Source organism: Cornus florida, unplaced genomic scaffold (assembly GCF_030987335.1).
Source record: "Cornus florida cultivar Cherokee Brave unplaced genomic scaffold, ASM3098733v1 CherokeeBrave_3.0.0_Hap2_Chr04, whole genome shotgun sequence".
NCBI lineage: Eukaryota > Viridiplantae > Streptophyta > Magnoliopsida > Cornales > Cornaceae > Cornus > Cornus florida.
The window spans coordinates 78,633,080-78,640,676 of NW_026775574.1; the positions used below are offsets into that span (position 1 = coordinate 78,633,080).

Below are 7,597 nucleotides of genomic sequence, written 5' to 3' on the forward strand. Positions count from 1 at the left end.
AATTTTGGCTTTGGTAGTACTAGTACGCTTTCTCTTAGAAAATTGACCATCATATAGCTTCTGAATTTAATTCTCAACAATTGGTACACTAGGGAAAGGTGTGAAATTAGGACAGCTACGCCTCTCATCTACTAATTCTGGTAGTGCATTATAACATTCTAGAGCAATAGCAATAGCATCGGGATTAATAATCAAATCATGCCTATCAATTCTAGTCCTAAACTCCCAAGGGTCATCCTCATTATAAACCAGATTGAGGTCAAACAAACGAACAAGACGAGGATAAGCAACCTGAGTAACAGGGACCAAGAGATGAAGAAGGTGCCTATAACTAAAAGATTTCATAGTCCATCTAGTACGTGAATCATTGATGAATGCCTGATAATCAAAAGTTATTTCATAAGAAATTGGAATTTTCTGCCACGCACTTGGCAACACATCTTTCATCCCTCTAGCGCGTTTAGCAGGAGTAGGACGAACCATCTTCTAAATAAACCTTCAAAGTTCTCAAAAATCTCCAGTTCCTGCAATTTGTAAACCGTGGCTCGAGCTTCAGGTACTGATGCTCGAGCCTTTAGTAGATGATGCTCAAGCCTAAACTTACAAAGCTCGAGCTTTACTTGGACTTCACCCAATTAGATTACAGAACTTAGCTCAATTAAGCAATAAAGAGTGGATCTAAACAACTAGTCTATGTAGATGATGTATGAACAAAATTCATAGACTCATATATCCAAAACATGACTCGTATTTCCCATCATTAGATCTAGAAAATTAGTGAACTAAAGGAAATTTAATTTGAAAGTGGAAGAAGAAAAAAAAGTTTACCTCTATGTTTCCTACAGATCTAGAATAAGAATGTGAATTAACACCGATTATGAATAGGAAGAGAACTTAGAAAGCTTATATAAAGAACCATGGCTTTCCTTTTTGTTCTAGGCAATGGAGTACTCAGTTTCCTGATTTTAAAACTTTTAGAACCTCAGGCTCAAGCATTAAGGGTATGAGCTCGAGCTTGCCGCCATCAATTTCTAACTTCACGATGAGGGAAAACTCAAGCTATGGGTACTGATGCTCAAGCTTGTAGCTGATGATGCTCGAGCCTCAACTTTCAGGCTCGAGCATTATGGCAAATTTTTAGATTTTTGGATTTTTTTTCAATTTTTATTTTCTTTTTCTATTTTATTCAAGCCTAAACTAACCTAACCTAATTGAAGACTGAAATAAACCTAAAATCTAGAAAAGAAAATAATTAAATCAAAACTTAAAATAACGAAAATCAAAATCAAAATAAACTACGGTACAACATACAAATGTTAAGTTTAATGTCGATAGCTCGACAACATGCTAAGTTTAACGCCTATAGCTCAATGAAAACCTAACCTCTCTAGTCCAAGTAAATAGGATCATGAAGTTCTACTGACTCCACTGTGCCTCTCTGCACACTACCCTTTATGTAGGGTTTCAGTCTCTGTCCATTGACCTTAGACAGTTGTCCAGCCTTACAATCTTATATCTCTATTGCATCATAAGGTGTAATAGAAATAACCATGTATGGACCTTCCCAACATGACTTTAACTTTCCAGGAAAAAGTTTCAGTCATGTATTAAACAACCAAACCTTCTTCCTAGGCTCAAAAGTTTTACGCAAGATATACTTGTCATGAAATGCCTTAGTCTTTGCTTTGTAAACCTTAGCACTCTCATAAGCATCATTACGTAATTCTTCAAGCTCAGTTAATTGAAGCTTCCTATTAGAACCAGCAGATGTCATATCAAAGTTGAGCTTTTTTATGGCCCAGAAAGCTCTGTGTTCTAACCCTACAGGAAGATGGCACCCTTTATCGTAGACAAGACGGTAAGGTGACATACCAATCGGAGTCTTAAAAGCAGTACGGTAAGCCTACAAAGCATCATTCAGTCTATAAGACCAATCTTTATGATCTGGCTTAATCGTTTTCTCAAGAATTCTCTTAATTTCACAATTGGATATTTCTACTTAGCCACTTATTTAGGGATGATAGGCAGAAACAACTTTATGAGTGATGGAGTATCTTTGGACCAAGGTACAGAAGTACCTATTACAGAAGTGAGCACCCCTATTACTAATAATAGCTTGTAGCATACCAAACCGAGTAAAAATGGTCATTTGAACGAACTCAACCACGACTGCGTGATCGGCGATTTTAGTAGCCACTGCTTCAACCCATTTAGAAACATAGTCAACAGCCACAAGAATGTACTCATTGTTATTGGACAGAACAAAAGTACCCATAAAATTAATACCCCAAACATTAAAAACCTTAATAATTAAGATTGGAGTTAAGGCATCATATTCCTTCTAGAAATCGATCCTAGCTGCTGACATCTAAGGCATGACCTACAGAATAAATACGAATCTTGAAAGACCAAAGGCCAAAAGAAACCACATTGAAAAATTTTCGCTGTAGTTTTCTTTGCACTGAAATGACCTCCACATGCCAAACTATGATAGAAGGTCAAAATACCATGAAATTCACTCTCAAGAATACATCTACGAATGATTTGATCAGCACAATATTTGAACAGCTGAGGATTTTCCCAATAGTACATCCTACTTTGGGAGAAGAATCGATCATTTTCCTGCTTTGACAAAGACAAAGGAATTTTGCCTATTGCGAGGTAATTCACAATATCAGCAAACCAAGGCAAATCCTTATACGAAACCTCCAACAGTTGTTCATTCAGGAAGGAATCACAAACTGGAAGTGAAGTTGAGGTATCCTCAATCAGAATTCTAGAAAGATGGTCAGCTACCACATTCTCTGACCCTTTCTTATCCCAGATTTCATAATCAAACTCTTGAAGCAAGGGATCCATCAAATCAAACGGGATTTGATTTCCTTTTTGGAAAGAAGATATTTTAAAGCAGAATGATCATAATAGACTACGACTTTGGAACCTAATAGATATGATCTAAATTTGTCCAAAGCAAAGACAACTGCAAACAACTCTTTTTTAGTTATGGTATAATTCATTTATGCATTTGAAAGAATTTTACTAGCATAGTAGATAACATGAGGAAGTTTATCTACTTGTTATCCTAAGACAACACCCATAGCATAATTAGATATGTCACATATAATCTCAAATGGAAGAGCCCAATCCGGAGGATTCTTGATAGGAGCTGAAGAAAAAAGAGAGCGAAGCTTTTGAAAAGCTTCAAGGCATGATTCATCAAAGACCAAAGGAGCATCCTTTGCAAGTAGATTACACAAAGGACGTGAAATTTTACTAAAATCTTTAATGAAGCGTCGATAGAACCCGGTGTGCCCAAAAAATGATTGCACTCCCCTTACGGAGGTAGGAGGAGGCAATTTGGAGATCAAATCTACTTTAGCTCTATCAACTTCAATACCTCTCTTTGAAATGATATGTCCTAAAATAATACCCTCTTGAACCATAAAATGGCTCTTATCCCAACTAAGAATAAGATTCGTTTCCTTACAACGCTGAAGCACGAAGGAAAGATTTTGAAGATAGTTTTCGAATGTGGACCCGAAAATAGAGAAGTTATCCATAAAGACTTCGAGAAAATTTTCAACCATGTCCGAAAAGATAGACATCATACACCTTTAGAATGTTGCTGGCGCATTACATAATCCGAAAGGCATCCGTCTATATACAAACGTACCGAATGGACAAGTGAAAGTAGTTTTCTCATGATCCTTAAGATCAATGGCCACCTGATTATAGCCGGAATATCTATCTAAAAAGTAATAATAGCTTTGGCTAGCCAATCGCTCTTGAATCTGATCAATAAATGGAAGTAGAAAATGATTTTTTCTAGTAACGGAGTTTAGTTTTCGATAATCAATGCACACACGCCATCCAGTGGTGGTGTGTTGTGGAACTAATTCACCCTCGGAATTTTCAACCACTGTAATACCTGTCTTTTTGGGTACTACTTGAGTAGGACTCACCCACTTACTATCTGAGATGGGGTAGATTATTCTCACATCTAGCAACTTCACAACTTCTTTCAAAACTACCTCATTTATATTAGGATTCAATCTTCGTTGGAGTTCCCGAGATATTCGAGAATCCTCCTCCAAATGAATCAGATGCATACAAATTGTGGGGCTAATTCCTTTCAAATCAGCCAAATTCCACCCAATAGCCTCTTTATTTTGCTCAAGAACTTTTAAGAGACTACTTTCTTAGGAACTCAAGAAAGCATACTTGAGCTTTTTTGGTAGTGGTTTAAGCTCAAGCTTAGGTGGAAACTCTAATGAAGGAATAGGCGGAGTACTAGAAAGTGGTGGAAGAGGCTCCAACCTAGATTTTCATGGAGGAAAATCTGTAATAGGAGTGGAATTGAGCAAAGAATTCACTTCAGCTATTGAAGAATCAATATCGAAATCTTTATAATTGAAGTGATTCAGACAAGCTTCTAAAGGATCCTTGGATAAAATAGTTGGGAGTGATTCCTCAACCAACTCATCAATAACATCAAGGAAGAAGCGTTCACTATCATCGTAGGGATAATGAATAGCATTGAAGATGTTTAACTTGAATTTCATATTTACAAAAGATAAATCCATGACTTCAGTCCTATAGTTAATGCAAGCATTTGTTGTGGCTAGAAAAGGTTGCCCAAGAATGATTGGAATATACTTTTTGGAATCGTGGACTGGTTCTGTATCAAGAACTAGAAAATCGACCAGAAAATAGAACTTGTCCACTTTTATGAGTACATCTTCAATAATACCTCGTGGTTATCTGACAGAATGGTCAGCAAGCTGTAGAACAACTGACGTAGGTTTCAACTCTCCCAAACCTAACTTCTCATACACCGAGTAAGGAATAAGATTCACACTTGCTCCAAGGTCAAGAAGTGCTCGCTCTATCACATTGTTTCGATGAAAGAAATTGTAGAAGCACCAGGATCTTTAACATTTAAAGGAGTGTTGTACTTAAGAATAGCACTGACCTGCTCGGTGAGACAAGCTTTCTTAGGAACTTGGCTTTTTGACTTTCTCTTAAGAGTGCACAAGTCCTTTAGAAATTCATAATAGGCTGGAATTTGTTTTATAGCATCGAGCAGAGGAAGATTGATTTTGACCAGTTTAAAGACCTCCATCATATCTTGAATTTTCTCCCCTTGTTTACCAAAATGGGAGGGTTCCTTGAGACGTTCAGGATAAGGCACTTTTGGCTCATAAGCTGTCTCACGGTTAGGAGTAGATGAAGAAGTGACTCTACCTTCAACTCCTTTTGTGGATTATGGAATAACACTTGAGGAAACATCCTTATGATGTGGATGATGAATGGTAGGAACAATGGGAATCCTAAGCCTTTCTTTTTCCTCCTGTCCTTTTTCAACTTGGTTATCAACCACTCTACCACTCATCAATGTAGTGATAACCTAAACTTGCTCATTATGAATACCTGAGGAATTGGTTTCATCAATCATGTAAGTCTGCCCTTTTGGATTAGGTATTGGCTGTCTAGGCAGCTTTCTATCCTCTCTTCGAGATAGAGTACTTGTTACTTGCCCAATTCGTGCCTCTACCTTTGCTATGGCTTGAGAATGAGAATTAAGAAGTTAGGTATTGGCTTTAAGATAAATAAAAGCATTGAGTACTTGTTCCTCAAAAATAGAATTTCTAGGAGGAGGTAGAAGATTTGGAGCTTGAGTGGGTTAATTCCTAAACTGAGGTGGACGTTAAATACCAGATTGATTGAAAGAATTATCTTGTGGCATAAGATTGGATAAATTTTGGTACTGCCCCTGAGATTGGGGTGTAGTGTTTCCTTGACTTTGATTACGCGATGACAGATTGGGATAATCTCTCCAGCCAAGATTATATGTAGAAGAATATGGATTTTAAGCTGGTCTAGAGAATACAGTATTCACTTACTCCTGTGGGATCTCAGATGATTGTCCCAGCATAGGGCAAGCATCAACAAAATAGTTAGGATTAACACAGATGGAACAAACTTCCTATCGCAAGGCAGTTTGTGGATTAGCAACAGGAACAAAGCCAGATGATAAGATTTGATCGAACATATGGTTCAAGGCTTCTATTTGAATGGCTAACTCACTAGATTTATATACCTCATAAAGTTTTTCAAATTTATGCATTCCAGGTGAAGACCTAGAGGAAGAAGCATGTTGCACTGAGTTTTCACTTAGGGCCTCAAACAGTTCCCAAGCGTCAGCTGGACTCTTACGTAGAAAAGCTCCATTACTAGAAATATCAACCATATTTCTATACGAGTCTGTAAGACTATCATAGAAAATATGTATTAAGTGCCATTGTACAATATCATGGTGTGGACACTTTCTTAGAAGATCATTATATCTCTCCCATGCATCATGGAGCTGTTCTCCCAGGATTTGGAAAAATGCCATGATTTCTCTTCTCATTTATGTGGTTTTACCCACAGTGTAATATTTCTTCAAGAACTCCTGTTGCAATATGTCCGATATGGATTTGGAATTTTTTAGAAGGGACTACAACCAAGTTCTTGCTTTGTCCTTAAGAGACAATTGGAAAAGACACATTCTGAATGAATCATTGGTAAGAGTGGTCAACTTGGTAGTTGAGCACAATTCCAAAAACACATCCAAGTGCTTATAAGGATCATCTATTGCATACCTATGGAAGGTAGGAAGCATTTGGATCATAGCAGGAAAGATCTCAAAATGGGTTACATCAGCATCCGGAAAAATAAAGCACGAAGGGGAAGTATATGTGGTAGGAATGAAATGGTCCCTCAAATGTGGTTGTGGCGGAGGAACAGGTGGATCCCATTCTCTATTACCATTACCATTATTACCTGGTGCATTACGTTGCACAACCATGTTATTAGAGGAACTATCGATATTATTCAAATGTTTTTTAAGTTTTCTTAACTGACTCAAAGTTCTCTCTATTTCAGGATCATGCACTAAAGGTTTTAACCTATTTTGGCGAGTTAACATGCACTGGTTCCACTAATCCTAACAGTAGCAAAAATAAAATATTCCAAGTAACAGAAAAACAGTAAAAACTCACAAAAGGTTTAATAAACCGAAGTTTTTCTCCCTTAAGCGTCTTTATCCTCACTGCTAATTTCTACCTGAAAAGAAAAAGAATTAAGATGAGATATTAAAAAGTCTAAAGACTGGTAAACCAAAATAAACAAATTAAAAACTAAACAAAAATAATCCCCCCGGCAACGACGCCAAAAATTGTTTGTGTGATCTCGTAATAACAAATTAACCACTTGTAATAGAACGGTATCGTGTAGGATAGCTCTATGCAAATAGGATGTCGAACCCACAGCGAGATGAGATTTGCATTAGTCTTTAATTTCATTTTATGGTTTACAAGTAACTTAGTTGGAAAGTTTGTTGGTTGTCACGATTAAACAAACTAAAATTATAACAAAATATTTCACTAGAGTGAATTAAACGAATTTAAATAATCAGAAAGAGAGAGTCTTAGGGCTTTGACTTCACCACAACCATCATATTATGGTTAATTATACTAATTCTGGGAATTTAACAATGATATTTTTCAAAAGAATTGAACTCAATAACATTTGTTCAATTCGGGTTTTAAAGAAA

The 7,597-nt window shown here is 36.7% G+C and overlaps 1 non-coding gene across 1 annotated transcript; it reads left to right on the forward strand.

Moving 5' to 3' along the window:
- Positions 1-6,308: 6,308 nt before the first annotated feature.
- On the forward strand, positions 6,309-6,414 carry LOC132305823 (small nucleolar RNA R71). Its single transcript, XR_009481705.1, has one exon. It is a non-coding gene; the product is annotated as a small nucleolar RNA R71 (small nucleolar RNA).
- Positions 6,415-7,597: the final 1,183 nt, after the last annotated feature.